The following is a 17,603-nucleotide window of genomic DNA, read 5'->3' on the forward strand; positions in this document are numbered from 1 at the left end:
GTCCTTGTTTTTGAAAGAAAAGCACATTTTTGTCCATTAAAATAACATAAAATTTATCAGAAATACCGTGTAGACATTGTTAATGTTTATGACTATTGTAGCTGGAAACAGCTGATTTCTTATGAAATATCTACATAGGCATACAGAGGCCCATTATCAGCAACCATCACTCCAATGGCACGCTGTGTTAGCTAATCCAAGATTATTGTTTTAAAAGGCTAATTGATCATTAGAAAACCCTTTTGCAATTATGTTAGCACAGCTGAAAACTGTTGTTCTGATTAAAGAAGTAATAAAACTGCCATTCTTCAGATTAGTTGAGTATCTGGAGCGTCAGCATTTGTGGGTTCGATTACAGGCTCAAAATGTCCAGAAACAAAGACCTTTCTTCTGAAACTCGTCAGTCTATTCTTGTTCTGAGAAATTAAGGCTATTCCATGCGTCCTATTCCATGAGAAATGGCCAAGAAACTGAAGATCTCGTACAATGCTGTGTACTACTCCCTTCACAGAACAGCGCAAACTGGCTCTAACCAGAGTAGAAAGAGGAGTGGGGGGCCCCGGTGCAAAACTGAGCAAGAGGACAAGTACATTAGTGTCTAGTTTGAGAAACAAACGCCTCACAAGCCCTCAACTGGCAGCTTCATTAAATAGACCCGCAAAACACCAGTCTCAACGTCAACAGTGAAGAGGCGACTCCGGGATGCTATACAGCTAGCAACAATGACAAGAAGCTGCTATGTGGGGAATCATAGGTGTCTCGTTTCAACTACTGTTATCTTGTTCTTGATACCATGTCTTGTTTTGACTAATGTTATATGCTAATAGGACTAAAATTCACTAGCTAACTAACCAACAACTGTAACAATGTCTTTGAGAGACAACAAGTGCTCATTGTGCAAATGTATGTATTTTTTCAATAAACATTTGGAGACTAAATATAGTCTACATGTTGTCAACAATCTAAGCCAACACCCCCCCCCCCCACCCCCCCTGAACAACCAACCCGTCTATAACTCACTTCTCAATCTATATCAATTTTTTTTAAATGTATTATATATATCCATTGATTCCTTAAGAATATAACTTAGAAATACCTCATGAGCTTAGTTCTAACTGTCCTACCCCATCAGAACCCAAAATATCCACATATTTTACTAATTTATAAACAATGTAATTGTAACCAAAAACTGTATAGCCTCAAAACATGGTAAAACTAGGGTTGGGCTTTATCCAGATTTTCAGACCTTCATACCATTCCTGTACCATACCGGGGTATACGGTATTACCGGCTGTGTACACAAGGGCGCTATTTCTTTCCAAAATGCTTCACAGAGTTCAAATAACAGACACATCTCAACATCAACTGTTCAGAGGAGACTGCATGAATCAGGGCTTCATGGTTGAATTGCTGCAAAGAAATTACTAAAGGACACCACTACTAAAGGACACCAATAAGAAGAAGACTTACTTGGGCCAAGAAACACGAGCAATAGAAATCTGTCCTTTGGAAATCTGTCCTTTGGTCTGATGAGTCCAAATTTAAGATTTTAGGTTCCGTCCGCTGTGTCATTGTGAGACGCAGAGTAGGTGAACGGATGATCTCCGCATGTGTAGTTCCCACCATGAAGCATGGAGTAGGAGGTGTGATGGTGTGGGGGTGCTTTGCTGGTGACACTGTCAGTGATTTATTTAGAATTCAAGGCACACTTAACCAGCATGGCTACCACAGCATTCTGCAGCAATATGCCATCCCATCTGGTTTGTGCTTAGTGGGACTATCATTTGTTTTTCAACAGGACAATGACCCAACACACATTCAGGCTGTGTAAGGGTTATTTGACCAAGAAGGAGAGTGATGGAGTGCTGCATCAGATGACCTGGCCTCCACAATCACCCGATCGCAACCCAATTGAGATGGTTTGGGATGAGGTGGACCGCGCAGAGTGAAGGAAAAGCAGCCAACAAGTGCTCAGCATATGTGGGAACTCTTTCAAGACCGTTGGAAAAGCATTCCAGGTGAAGCTGGTTGAGAGAATACCAAGAGTGTGCAAAGCTGTCATCAAGGCAAAGTATGGCTACTTTGAAGAATCTTAAACCTCAAATATATTTTGATTTGTTTAACACTTTTTTGGTTACTACATGAATCCATATGTGTTTATCTCATAGTTTTAATGTCTTCACTATTATTCTACAATATAGAAAATAGGAAAAATAAAGAAAAACCCTTGAATTAGAATTTTTGAGGGCAGGGGGATGCATAAAATAAATGTAGGTGGCAGGAATCTTGATCCAGGAGAGGTTGATTGTCTCTGCTGTAACCAAGAAGCTTGATCTTGCAATCTAGCAACTTAGTTAGCAAGTTAGCAAACCAAATGCATAGCTGGAGCCCTGAGCTGAAGATCACTTATTTGGCACATCTTAGATAGTTAGTTTATAGTTATAAGCAGTGGCGCAACACGCACATCTCCCCACCATGGTAAAAATGTCACCCTATAGCTGAACATACATTTCTATTCTTACAAGTACAGATGCGTAATTCATCCTTGATGCAAGCCAACGTTGGTGTTCTATGTGATTGTGACATTCAGGGATCCTGTTAGATGGGTAGTTAAGCTTACACCCAGCTGGGCTTTCAGTGGCTACTCTTTAGCCTCCCATTGGAAGTCTCTCCCTCAGTGGCCTACAGCTATGGAATCACATGTTTTGCTTCATTGATTAAGTCACCAAAATAACATGAAAAACTTTTTCGCCCCATTTTCCATTTTTATGTATAAACATTATAGTTGAAGTTAACATTGAGTTTGTCAGTCACAGGACGGGTACAAAAGGCCAGGCAACAAAGACATTTGAGAAGAGAGGGATCTGAATTGTTACACTAAATATGGATAATCCTTTTGACTGATGATTGAAATGATATTAAGGACGTGTTTATTGGTAGTCTTTAACTAAAGCTGCTCTTTAGAAGCTGTTTAGACACCTTCTAAGGAGGGGGTGATTCTGGGGGTGATTCTGTCACACCATCTGCTCCACACACCATTAACCTCTACTCATCCCTGGCTGTTTTGTGTTTATTGAAGTGACGAGAGTGGGGTCTATCAACAAGCCACACTTTTGATCTCCAACCAATATGTTTTTGTTGAATTTCTAATGGTGATCGTCCTCTCACCAAGATTGCCAATTAGTGTTGTTTTGATTATGATGACGCTCAGTATCTAAGTTCAGATTCCTTTCAGCTCATGTGTTGAGTGCTTTCTACGATGTTCACTCTTATTTTGACCGTTGCAACGACATCGCCCAAAATGACCTAGGCTATTGTTGGATACTAATAATGAACGCTTCCTTTAGATGAACAATTGTTTTGCATTTCCAAAGAAAACTATGATTGGAGGGAGGAGTAGGCCGGCAGTAAATTTTAAGTATTATGTGACAAATTAACTAACAATGTATGCCTAATACAATTTAATTGATGTATTGATCAATTCATACAAATTTGGAATGCAATGAGGTGAATCTTACTCCGAAAGTTAAATTAGGTTCAAATTATGTCAGGGTTATGTATCCTAGCAACCATACAGGGTCAGGGCAGCACATTCAATATAGTGTGTTAGAAGTGGCAAAAGTGCTTGCGTAATACAGGAAGTGTCAGCTTTTTGATTCTGCCGCTGCTGGTTAGTATTTAGAGTGAAAAGAGAAGGGGGGCTGTCAAAACAATTATGACTGGTATATTTGCTTTACCAACAATCCATGTCATTTCTTTGGGCGATGATTGCTATCTTTTGTAAATGAAAAACAAAAAACAAAGGGGTAGTTGTTTTGTCAAAAAATATATTTTTTAACATTGGTCAAATCAATAGGACACCTGGTAGGTCCTATCAATAATGAAGAAATATATACTGTAGGGGTGAGCTTTCCAACAGAGTTGATAGGCACAATTTGTAGAATTTCTAGCACAATTCAGTAAAATGATCTGTCAGAATTCCATTCTTAACACCTCATACAGCTATTAAAGAGATAATCTATCTTTACAGTATCAATAAAGCATGATAAATAATCCTAATCCAGCACATTAAAGCACGACCCTCAAGGCCCATTTGCCAAATGTTTTGCCAATGGAACCCCTGTACCGTGTCAAATATTAACCTTGGTTTTCTCAGTGAAAGCTTGATAGTACGTCATAAAATCATTTAGATTGTCTGCCTCCACTTACCAGTTACTTTACAGTAAGAGAGACGCAGCAATCTGCTGGCATCCTTCATTTTGATGACAAAACTAACAGAACAGTCACCTGCACTGAAATCTATCAGAAAACAGGGCTCTTGTCTTATATTGACATGGCATATGCCCCCCCCTCCCCTTGCGCGCACACACACACACACACACACACACACACACACACACACACACACACACACACACACACACACACACACACACACACACACACACACACACACACACACACAGACACACACACACACACACACACACACAAGCACTCTATATTAGTGGACTGCAAACACTTCCAGGAAGACCTGCCTCCCAGGCTGTGTAATGTGGATAGAACAGCAGTTCAGCCTGAGCAAGGTGGAAGGTGGAGAGCTTTGAGACATATTTTGTAAACAAGAATGCTTACCTTCTTTCTTGTGGTGTCCTCAGTGTTGAGTTTTACTTTCAGATATTCATAGTCAATGGGCTTCTAGAATTCAAATCGGGGATCACTATTTATCCAAAATCACTCCACTTTATACAAAACAATGCATGGTGATCAGCTGAATTGTTTTGCCTTACATTTACATTTGCTTTATTTGCAAAACAACCATTGTTGCTTTTACCTTTTGAAGGGCATTTCTTCTCACCCTCTAACATTGCTTTCACATCAATTAGATTATGGGCTGAAACAAGTAGAAAGAGCACTTTGGTTAGTTTAGAGAATAGCAAGAGACAGGGAACACTTCCATTTTCACCTGGTTTTGGGCATTCATAGGAATAGCGTGGAGGGGGAGAGCAGGCCTAAGAGACGTGGTTGTTGGAGTTTGAGAGAGTCGTATAACATGACCATCCACATCCCATTATTCTACAGTGGTGGCCTGAGAAAGTCCACTTGAACCCAGTGTGGCCTGGTTCCTGACAAGGTTCTGACCTGGAATTCCGCCATTGATGAGCTTGGCCTACCACCCACTGTTCCTCTGGTCTGACCTAAAACCGCTAAGTTCAAGAGCCAAGTTGGGTTTGCAAACTTTGCACCCAACTCCTTCAGATAAAGCTCTTAATGTTAGTCACAGTCTATACAAAACCCTTTAGCAGGTGGTTCTTTATTGTATTTTAATGAAGGGCATATAAAAGAGGAGATGCTCTTGGGCAAACACCACACACCACATTTAAAGAATATGGTTAACGTCATATTAATGAGGTATGCCCTCTCTTCAAAACCCCATCTGATATGAATTATAACATGTAGGAGTCAAATGAGGCATTGGCGCTATCACAATTTATCTGGTGAGATATGTTTGTGCTCCATTTGTGTCTATACACCCGGGGGGACATATTCAGATGGTTACCTAAGTTACATAAGCAATGAATGAACATCAAACATTTAGAGAGATAAAACACTGATCCATGAAAATACACCTGTGCACTGTTTACTTTCTCTTGAAGGACTCCCACACTGTGGACTGGATGGCCAATCTGACAAGTGTCGTCAAACATTACAATCTGACCAATGGCTGCCTAACTGTGAGTCATTAGCTCATGTTTCCAGACAATATCTGCTCCAGGGGGCACATGAAGTATTTCATATGGGGTTTAAAAGTAAAGATTTATCAGTTACACTAAACAGATTCACAGAATTACATCAATATGGATTTTATGGTCCATAGTATATGACTTAACGTCTTAAATCCTATAAACTTGTAATATGCAGTGCTTAAAAAAACTGCAGGGATTAGGATTTGTTACCAAAAAGAAAAACATCCACACAATACCTTAGTCCTCCAACTGCTTCTCTTTAGCCTCCAAAGAATTGCAGACCTGCTCCATGACAATTTGCATGGAGTCAATGTCATCTTTTAGCTTTTCACTCTCTTGTCTCAGTCCTCCACACCCTCAGAGCTGATCTGAAGAAAAAAATGACAACTCCTTTTTAGTTTTTTTCTTTAATCTGCAAAACAAAAGGCACACAGCTCAAGCTGCGTGGCAAATATGAGTCCTATTCAGAGACAAAGCAATCGTACAACTTTCTGCCTCCTACGATTTCCCCCTGAATAATAAAAAGCTGAGACACACACAAAAAACTCTGGCCATTAGGTTTTTTCTCTCCCCTCTTTGCCCGGAAGAAAGAAGGCAGTACATTATATACAAAGACCATAATTAATGGGGACATTTTTATTGACAGGGATAATACACATCATACTGTTTGTGTGCCCCTGTCATTCAGGTCAATTTATTCTGGAAGTCCAAAGAGGCAGCTGGGCCTTTCCATCCACGGTCTTTGCCCTGGTCTCTAACAACCGCTGCCTGTAACTAGGCAGGGCTGAAGGGAGAGACTGGGGGTAGTATGCCTGTGCAACACCAGGGGGTTTGCAGAGTGCACAGCTTCCAGGGGGGGGGCTTGTTGCCTTTGTGCCTTCACTCAGTGGCAGCGCTGCCAGTGTCACCAGGATCACATCACATGTCAGAGCAGTGAAGTTTTCAGACTGGGAGCCGCATGGAGCCCATCAGGTTCCTGTGATATCCACGCAATTGGCCCTCCACTTTGTGCTGCAGTCACCATTCATGCCCTGGACATTAACAGGGCTTTTGCATGCCTGTCACACTTAGGACTGTGCAGTGTGCCGGCGTTCAATGGCTTTCAAAGCTTCAAGGTCCCCCCCACCCTCCTTTTCCCTTGTTTTGTTTCCTCCTCTTCTTTTAGAATGAAAGAAGACAGTACTTTTGTGAAGAACGGTCATATTTGAGTAAAGAAATCTCACTTTTTAAAATAATTTGAATGCCTTTTTTTCCCATTTGGAATGAGTCCAAAACTGCGTGAATTCAATAGATTTTTGTAACAGAGACCCACCCAATACATTCAGGTTGCCAAAAGCCACATTAGAATGCAAAACGGAACACAGATAGTTAAAGTCATGCTTCATAACTGCATGCATTCTACGGACTAGCCAATTTTGCTGTATCCGAGTTAATCAAATAATGAATAAACAATTTAGAGGGATTACAAGGTTAGGAGTGCTTGCGTTGCGTGTGACACTGCAGTTTTGACACTGCGTTAGGCTAGACTACATGTCATGCCACAGAGGATTACCCAGTTGGTCCTCTCTGTAATCACTGTGGGCACTGTTCCATCTACCCTGGCACAGCCCCAACCCGACCGACAGCAACAGATGATCACCTCTCCATGCACCACCAAACACCATCCATCCCTTCTTCTCCCTCCCCCATCTAAGACCATGTCTACTAGTTATGAGTGACAGCCATAGACACACGTTTTTCCTGTTTTATGGAGGCTCCCTCTGTCTCTGTTTCTCTCTAAACAACTGTATCTAAAACTCAGAACACCGCATGTCTGACTGAGACTGTTTCCTCTGGGATTGAATAAGGAATGCTACTTCCTTTACCTCTGGCTCCACCATCTGCCATAGAGTGGTAACTACGGGTGATTAGCCATGCGGTTCTCCCATGGCCGTGACCACTCTCATTAGCACAAAGAACAAAGGAGCGATTCTCCAGAGCTGCAGTCATCCGTTTCACTTTGAGAGGCTGGTTTTGTGTGACTGCTCTCCCCGCCATCTGCCTACAGTAGAGTCCCACTTGGGTTGGACAAAACTCAAACACTGAGGGCCAAGAGAGGACTTAGGGAGATAGAATGAGTGTCTGCCTGGGCTCATTAAAACAAGGCAATTATGGGACTGCACCTCACCTTTTAACACTAAATATCTCATTAATGTTGATTTCTGGGGGGGTGTCACTCACCACATAAAAGGTATGAGGGATGAAAGAGTGATAAGAAATTAATAGTTTTTGGTAAAACAAGAGGTGTCTATATCACCACCCCTCTCTGGAAGGCATTTTAATCTAACCTTGACTAACTACAATCTTATTGTTCACCACCGGCAGCTCTAGGTGAAACTTGAAATATTCTTGAATATTCTTCAGGTTTGAACATTCTTAATTTCAAATATTATTAGCCATATTATAAGACAAAATACAATATGTGATTTGCATCACTACAGTAAGTGGGTAAAGTGAAGAACACATTGATCCTACCTTTGTGAAGATTCTCTTCTCATATTCCCTCCACTGTTCACTCATACACTCGATCTTGAAGTTCTTCTCTTGGATCTCATTCATCAGATCTTTCCGACTCCCTGTGTCACTGGCAAAAGCTACAACATGTTCTCTTTTTTTAAGGTAGTTATTCTGAAATAAAACGATACACAGTCAATATATTTCAAAAGCATTATAGTGACATGCACACACAGTGCAGAGCAAGTGCTCTTTCATATTTGGTGTACAATAAGAGTGATGACAACATACCAAGCCATCACCTTTGTTTTAAGGCGTCTTGTGATGTCTTGTGGCATACAATTGAGACGTCTCAAGACGTCTTATGACACATTTTGAAGACATGTCTTGAGATGAGACACTGTTTTCACTCTTTAAGACATGTCTCAAGACATTAATGTAAAATTGTACTATGACTATGTTTAGAATTTTGGAATGTTGAACATTTAAAATTCATGGAACTTTCTTCAGTCAACTGACATTGATATTCATTTCTTCCAAGAGTGAACGATTGTAGAGTGAATGATTATTATATTGATAACTAATAAAAAATGAAAACAACCATAAATTATAAAATATCTCAAGACGGATGTCTCAAGACATTGGTATTTTCGAGACGTGTATATGAATGGTCTTAAAGACATCTCCATTTTCTAAGACATGTCTTGAGATGTCTCAAGACGTCTTCATTTATATGTCTCAAGACATGGTGATGGCTGGGAATGAATGCACAGTGAAAGGTTGTAACACAGACTAGGGACACACAGACTGTGTCCACCTTGTAGATAGCTCTGACTACATGGATTGCATTTTTAACCAGGTCTCCATCCAACGTTTTTATGCAAGTAAAGTACATGTTGGCTAAAAAATGTCACGACAGGCCTGATGGGAACAAAACGTTGGTCGTTAATTTTACAAATGTCGACAAAACTAAATACACCAGCCAAGCAAAAGGGGGGATGTTTTTGTGTCTGTAAAAACAATTCTAGTGACATGATGATTGATGCTTGACTGCTGTTTGACAAATAAAAGCATTCTCGCTCTTATCCATAATAAGGGTACGTGCCAAGACCAGAGTAGCACATTTTCTATTTAACCCAACTGTTTTTGTGACAAAACTATCGGTGGAGTTGAAAATGCGATGGAAACACTTTTTTAATTTGACACAAGAAAACTTAAGCAAAAATGTACATTTTGTGTGCACCATGTGATTGCGTACTGATTTTTATCCGCAACAAGCTAGATTGAGTTGAGTTTATTTTATTTTTACAGGAACAGTGCACATTAATCAACGTTTCAGTAAAAGTGACGGTTTTAGCCAGCCGGCTAATTTTCAACCGCAGTCCCTGGGCAGGTTATTAAAAACATATATCATGTAGACAATCATTGGTGGACACACTACTGGTAGGAAAATGTAAAGTCGGAAAGTATTCAGACCCCTTGACTTTTTCTACGTTTTGTTACGTTACAGACTTATTCTAAATTTGATTACATATTTTTTTCCCCTCATCAATCTACGCACAATACCCCATAATGGCAAAGCGAAAAGAGTTTTTTTAGACATTTTTGCATTTTTATTAAAAATAAAAGACAGAAATACCTTATTTAAATCAGCATTCAGACACTTTGCTATGAGACTGGAAATTGAGCTCAGCTGCATCCTGTTTCCAATAGTCATCTTGAGGTGTTTCTACAACTTCATTGGCGTTCACCTGTGGTAAATTCTATTGATTGGACATGATTTGGAAAGGCAAATACCTGTCTATACAATGTCCCACAGTTGACAATGCATGTCAGAGCAAAAATCAAGCCATGAGGTTGAAAGAATTGTCCGTAGAGCTCCGAGACAGGATTGTGTCCAAGCACAGATCTGGGGAAGGGTACCAAAACACTTCTAAAGCATTGAAGGTCATCAAAAACACACTGGCCTATATCATTTTAAAACTAAAGAAGTTAGGAACCACCAAGACTCTTCCTAGAGCTGGCCAACCGGTCAAACTGAGCAATCAGGGGACAAGGACCTTGGTCAGGGAGGTGACCAAGAACCCGATGGTCACTCTGACAGAGCTCCAGTGTTCCTCTGTGGAGATGGGAGAACCTTCCAGAAGGACAACCATCTATGCAGCAGTCCACCAATCAGGCCTTTATGGTAGAGTGGCCAGACGGAAGCCACTCCTCAGTAAAAGGCACAGTCCGGATGGAGTTTGCTACAAGGCACCTAAAGGACTCTCAGACAATGAGAAGTAAGATTCTCTGGTCTGATGAAACCAAGATTGAACTCTTTGGCCTGAATGCCAAGCGCCACGTCTGGAGGAAACCTGACACCATCCCTACGGTGAAGCATGGTGGTGGCAGCATCATGCTGTGGGGATGTATTTCGCAGCAGGGACTGGGAGACTAGTCGGGATCGATGGAAAGATGTATGGAGCAAAGTACAGAGAGATCCTTGATGAAAACCTGCTCCAGAGCGATCAGGACCTCAGACTGGGGCGAAGGTTCACCTTCCAACAAGGCAACGACCCTAAGCACACAGCCAAGACAACGCAGGAGTGAGATGTCAGAGATGTCTCTGAATGTCATTGAGTGGCCCTGCCAGAGCCTTGATGAGAACCTAATCGAACATCTCTGGAGAGATCTGTAAATAGCTGTGCAGCGACACTCCCCATCCAGCCTGACAGAGCTTGAGAGGATCTGCAGAGAAGAATGGGAGAAACTCACACCCAAGAACAGTCGAGGATGTAATCTCTGCCAAAGGTGCTTCAACAAAGTACTGAGTAAAGGGTCTGTATATGTTCGTAAATATGATATTTCAGTTTTTAGCTTTGTCATTATGGGGTATTGTGAGTAGATTGATGAGGGAAAAAAATGTTTTAATCCTTTTTAGAATAAGGCTGTAACATAACAAAATGTGAAAAAAGTCAAGGGGTCGAATTACTTTCCGAATGCACTGAACAAAAATATAAATGCAACATGTAAAGTGTTGGTCCCATGAGCTGAAATAAAATATTCCATACATTTTCCATATGCACAAAAAGCATATGCATTTCTCTCAAATGGTATGCACAAGTTTGTTTACATCCCTGCATTTCTCATTTGCCCAGATAATCCATCCACCTGACAGGTGCGGCATTTCAAGAAGCTGATTAAAGAATTTGGCAGTACTGTACATCCAACCTGCCTCACATCTGTAGACCACGTGTAACCATGCCAGCCCAGGACCTTCACATCCGGCTTCTTCACCTGTGGGATCGTCTGAGACCAGCCACCCGGACAGCTGATGAATCTGATGACTATTTCTCTCTGTAATAAAGCCCTTTGTGGGGAAAAACTCATTTTGATTGGCTGGGCCTGGCTCCCAGTGGGTGGGCCTGACTCCCAAGTAGGTGGGCCTATACCCTGCCCAGTCATGTGAAACCCATTAGCTAGGCTGGGGTTAGGGTTGGCGCTTAGGGTTAAGGTTAGGAGTTAGGTTAAAGGGTTAAGGTTAGGGGAAGGGTTAGCTAAAAGTGCTAGGGGAAAGGGTAAGGGTTAACTAACATGCTAAGAAGTTGCAAGGTACTAAAAAAGTAGTTAGGAGGTGCAAAGTTACTAATTAGATAAAGTTGTCTGTGATGAGATTCAAAAACGCAACCTTTGGGTTGCTAGATTCTGTGATATATGCCCACCCATCCACCACGACCAACCACCCTCTTCGTTTTTGCTTTAAATAATGTTCTGTCTCATGTAGCATAGCAAATTTAACATATCAACTAATTTGAGTGTCCCAGATTTACATTGACTATGTTACGTCTAGTCTATGATACCAGGCTAGCTGCTGAAGTAACTACTTCGTTTTGGTTCCTACTTTGTTGAATTGGTATTACTTTCAAATTTTGAAGGGTGAATACTCCACGAAGTTCCTAGTGTGCCAATCAATTTGCTTAACTCTGCAGGCAAGGGTAGTCATTGCTGCTCCCTTGCTAACACTCTCTTCCCCACAACAAAGCCTCCATATGCCCTCTGCGGGGACTGGGCCAGATATAAGAGCCATGCATTTAGGCCTAAAGTTATAGGAGTTTTTAACTAATGAGATGAAAGGGGATACTGAGTGAATTTAATCAATGAGCAAATGTAGAGGAATGCACAAGTTACTGTGAGTCAGTCCTTTCACAATATTTGTTGCTGGTCTGATTGTAGTGTTTTGCATTTCAAACAAAAAGCACAAGACTAATAATTGGAGTTGTTTGAAAAGAGAAACTTTTCAATTTTATAAGTCTATTTTGTAATATAACATGTGAATGTGGCTATTGTATGAAGAAACAAAAAAGTTAGGTTATTATGCAAGCAATGTACAAAGTAACCTACCTTTTCAGAGGGCTCCCGAGTGGCGCAGCGGTCTAAGGCACTGCATCTCAGTGCAATAGGCGTCACTATAGTCCCTGGTTTGATTCCAGGCTGTATCACATCTGGCCGTGATTGGGAGTTCCATAGGCCAGCGTCGTCGGGGTAGGCCGTCATTGTAAATAAGAATTTGTTCTTTATAAAAAACATTTAAAAATGTAACCTTTATGTAACTAGGCAAGTCAGTTAAGAACAAATTCTTATTTACAATGACGGCCTAGGAACAGTGGGTTAACTGCCTTGTTCAGGGTCAGAACGACACATTGAGCAACCTTTGGGTTACTGGCCCAACGATCTATACATATTTTTTTCATATCAACCAACTGCTCTTAACAGCGTGGCATTATAAAAATAGTAACTTTCAGATGATGTGCAAATGTATGATGACTGCATTGATTCAGACAGGCTTCACTGTTAGGGATTTGAGCTTGTCATATTGTATTTGGATGATTGAAATCGGGCCAAATTCGTCCAATTACATTGTACACATTTGACATTTAATGGACCTAAGATTAGTGAAAAAGGTTTACCTCAAAAAGGGATCGCTTTACATCTGTGGTGTTCTTTGATGCCTCTAATCACAAAGCTGATTGTTTTCCCGCAATGTGAAAACCATTCAAATAGTTTTCATCTCAAAGAGTCTGTCTAAATAGCATAATCTCTTAGAGTCTGATTGAGCAACATAATCCCTAAATCTGAAATGTATTCCCCTGGTAAAGCCCCACCCATAGCCAGTCACGGAGGCAGCAGACTCTAGGTATGTTCCCTCCCCTCCCCCTTTGGCACAGCGTTGCTTTCTGTACTTCTGAGTCTGCCCTGAGGGCCAAGGCAATATGTCACTTTAATTAATAAAAAACTGTTTAGTTCAATAAATGGAAGGTGATGTTATTATTATTCTTTTTTCTGTCTTCACTAGTGAATATAATCCTATTTGTGTGAGATATTCTGTATGCAGTGCCTCACTCACAGTTGTGTGGTTTCGGAATGGAGACGCGCTGAAGATCAATACCACACACATCAATAGGGATCTATCCTAAATGCCGTGGAGATTCAGAGGAGTGTGTGTATTACAGAAATCATCTTGTTCATTCATGGTTGTTTGCGTATTTGGAAGTTTAACTAACTTTAACAGAATTGAAACCATTGTTTTTTCAGACAGTTGGTTTTGAGGGGCAACTTGTCAGAGTCCATTTGTCCTGACCATACTGGGTGAGAACAATAGGACATCTGCAGCCAAGAACAATGTCACATTTTTAAGGAAGAGAAACACAAGGGTCTCCGTTCAGAGGGTAACACTTGTTAACGACTCCTACTGGTAATATGAGTGTCTCATTCTAACATTTGTCACCATACATTGGAGATTAAAAAAGTAATAATTATTTCAAGCAATACTTTGTGATAAAACATTTTTTTTTTTTTTTTTTTGACATTTGTTATGATCAAATTATGAATTTTGGAACACATTTGCCAATGTTTGAAAATAATGAATGTAAAAAATGTGATTTAAACCTCACAGGTTAGATAGAGCAATGAGATATATTGATGCATGCACTATCAAATACATGTTGAACAGCCTTCATCCCATCAGCTCCTTCAGTAATGCTGGCAATTTCTATTGATGAAGCACATAGGTTACCCATAGTGCATTTAGTGGAGAGAGCTGTACCAGTCATTTGATTTGTTGATTGTCACGAATTAGTACACCAGTGGAACAGGGCTGGAGCTGAAGGACCCTTGTGGAGTATTTTGAAAGTGTGTTTCTTCAATAGAGAAAACGCAAGACATTGTGAACACTTTGTCTCTAATTGATATAATTGTTTCTAATGTCATTCCGAGGCATGTAAGAAAAGCATGTTCACTGCAGTTTAAATGCTTTAATTGCAATTGAAAGTTTAAAGACGTAAAGATGATGTTTGTCCTTTGCATAGGCCCTCTTGCAATGCTATTAATAGACTATGTGTTATAGTCAAGTTTATTCATAGGCCAGAAGTGTCAGCAACTTAACACATTATACACAAAATAAACAACATTGTCAGTAGGCTTACAATTCAGTTGTATTGGTTGATTATGCATAGGAGAAAGATTGTACTGTGGTCTTTCCATTGTGTTGTTATTTACCTTTCCATTTTCATGGAATTTAAATCGGTTAGGCCTATGTCACAAAAGACTGATATTTTGTGAGATTCTCAATTGGAAAAGTTGGTCCTCTCCTCGACTCCTACATCCTCCTCTCCGAGACCCGGAAAAAGCGGAGAAGTGGTCACCTAAACCCTCGTGGACAGACTCACTTTTACTTCTGGTTAATCGAGATTAGTGTTCGCCATATGTAGGAGAGTGTCAATTTGAACAGAGGAGTTTGCTCCTCTCCTCCGGCGGAGGATGCTCGGGTATATCCTCGCCTCGTTTTGAAAAAGGTCAAGGGTAATCGGAAGCGAGGAGAGGAAACTAATGTGCTTGTATGAAATGAAAGAGGACGAACCTGAGGACGCAAGGAATTGAGGACAATTTCCCACTACGATGTCATGGTGCAGAGTTGTAGGATACACATTGCCCTCTGGTGGTAATAGGATAGTGCCTCATTGGGGAATTAGATCATGCAGTGATAAACTGCCCATCTATCACATTCATATTTTAGGGAAAGGCCACATGAGTCAATCTGTTGATGCAGGCTAATTTGCGGTAAAGTTACATTTTGTATCTAATTTTACAACCCTGAGCTGGAGGTCTATGTAACACATTTGTAATGGTAATAATCAGAGGCTATTTTAGTGTATAAATCTTGATAGGGCAAACCATATTTTGGGGGGGAGGTATGCCAGCAAAGCCACTGCACAACACAACACTAAACAATACATTAATTGCACTATAACGGTGACAAACGGTGCCCACAAACTGTTAGGGCCGAAAGCTGTCCCAACAGCAGAGCCCCAACAGCAGAATCCCAACAGCAGTCCCAACACCTTACCACTGCTACACCTGGCTATCAGAGAACATTGTCTCGCAGCGAAACAGTTCATTCAGACTAATTTACTGCCTTAAAAAACATAACTTACATGGCTGATTTGCTTAAATAAATGTGGTTCCTACTGACAATTGAGATGTGCAAACTATGGCATTTTTTAAATTTAATTATTTTTTATTTTTTTTACCTTTATTTAACCAGGTAGGCCAGTTGAGAACAAGTTCTCATTTACAACTGCGACCTGGCCAAGATAAAGTAAAGCAGTGCGACAAAAAAAAACCACAGAGTTACACATAAACAAACGTACAGTCAATAACACAATAGAAAAATCCATGTGCAGTGTGTGCAAATGTAGAAGAGTAGGGAGGTAGGCAATAAATAGGTCATAGAGGCGAAATAATTACAACTTAGCATTAAGGGGACGACAAGCGGATAAGAGTCAATCCGTAATTTCGATTAAGACATTAATGAGTGAGCTAGGACAGATGTATTCATAATAACTATTTGTTCAGCACTTTGAAATGTACAGTGACAGAATTCAGAACATGGGCCGTTGTTACAATATTCTCCCTGTGCACCAAGTCAGAACCATAGGATAAATAAAGGGGGCATATAAGCAGACAATGAAAGCTCTTACAATATTCGATGATTACATTTCTCTAAAACAGAATATAGACTACATGTGCACCACCAAGTCAGAACAGTAGGCTAAATTAAGAGGGGAAAATAGACCAAATGACTAGGGTGAGGCTAATGGGCTACTAACAGCTTACTACACAACATACACTTAGTATTACTTTCTTAGCTACAGTATACTTATCTCCCTGGCATATTACATAATTTATGCAGCAGCATACATTACATTTTTTGACACACCTTGTTGTAATGTACTCACTTGAACAGGAAGGTCCTTTGTGGGAAAGAATGTGTCATTCAACTTTTTCATCAAAGTCTGGCATTCTCTGGATTTATGGTGCGTTCAAGACAACTGGGAACTCTAAAAAAAATGAGGTTGAATCATGATGATGTCAGTAATCTTCAGGTCGTAGCTCTAGAAAGAGGCCTGAGTTCCCGACTTATAATTCTGAGTTGGATGACCGTTCAAGACAAATTTTCCCAGTCGGAGCTCGTTTTTTCCTCGAGTTCCCAGTTGTCTTGAACTCACTGAAGTCAGATTTCCCAGTTCCGAGTTAACAGTTGTTTTGAGAACGGTATAAATCTTGCTGGATTGACAGCATGGCCAATGTTGAATGTTAATCATTTTAAGCTTGGAAAAGAGAAACCTTAAACCCAGACTTGGGACCACACACCCACTCCACTGAATATCAGGTTAGTGAATCCTTTGCAATGCTTGCAGTTAGCCACTGATTCCTTCCAAACAACTCATTGCTGAATTTGTGATCTACAACTTGTTATGTAATGTTCATGTCCAATGGCCAATGAGCACTGATACATTTTATCAATGATTTATCTTCATTATTTATCTTCATATGACAAGGATTGAAAATGATTTGCCAGTAGATTGTCAACTTCATTCATGATGATGACTGCTAGCTAAGATTTTGAAAGTATGATGATCAGTCCCATCAAAGCTACTGCAGATATAACGTGATTTGACATCATTTTTTCTGTGGCCAATGACCTTGAGCCTTCTTGGATGGGCACTTCTAATGTAACTCTTTGGCAGCAACCAAGGGGCTTGAATTTTCGAGCTCTACCCTTAGATTTGGCGGTGGTGTAGTGTCCCCATGAGTGACAGAACACTGACCCAATCACAGTACAACTAGAGAACATTACCTAACCCCTACGCTCTGGATTTTCCACTGGCTGCCCCTCTACCACAGAAAGCACTGAACTAGGCTGAAACACCTGCCCTGAATGACGGCACCACAGAAAGCACTGAACTAGGCTGAAACACCTGCCCTGAATGACGGCACTGGTAATAACCACAATAGCTCAAATGGCATTTGTAATGCAGTACC

The sequence above is a fragment of the Salvelinus fontinalis genome, chromosome 26 (assembly GCF_029448725.1).
Source record: "Salvelinus fontinalis isolate EN_2023a chromosome 26, ASM2944872v1, whole genome shotgun sequence".
NCBI lineage: Eukaryota > Metazoa > Chordata > Actinopteri > Salmoniformes > Salmonidae > Salvelinus > Salvelinus fontinalis.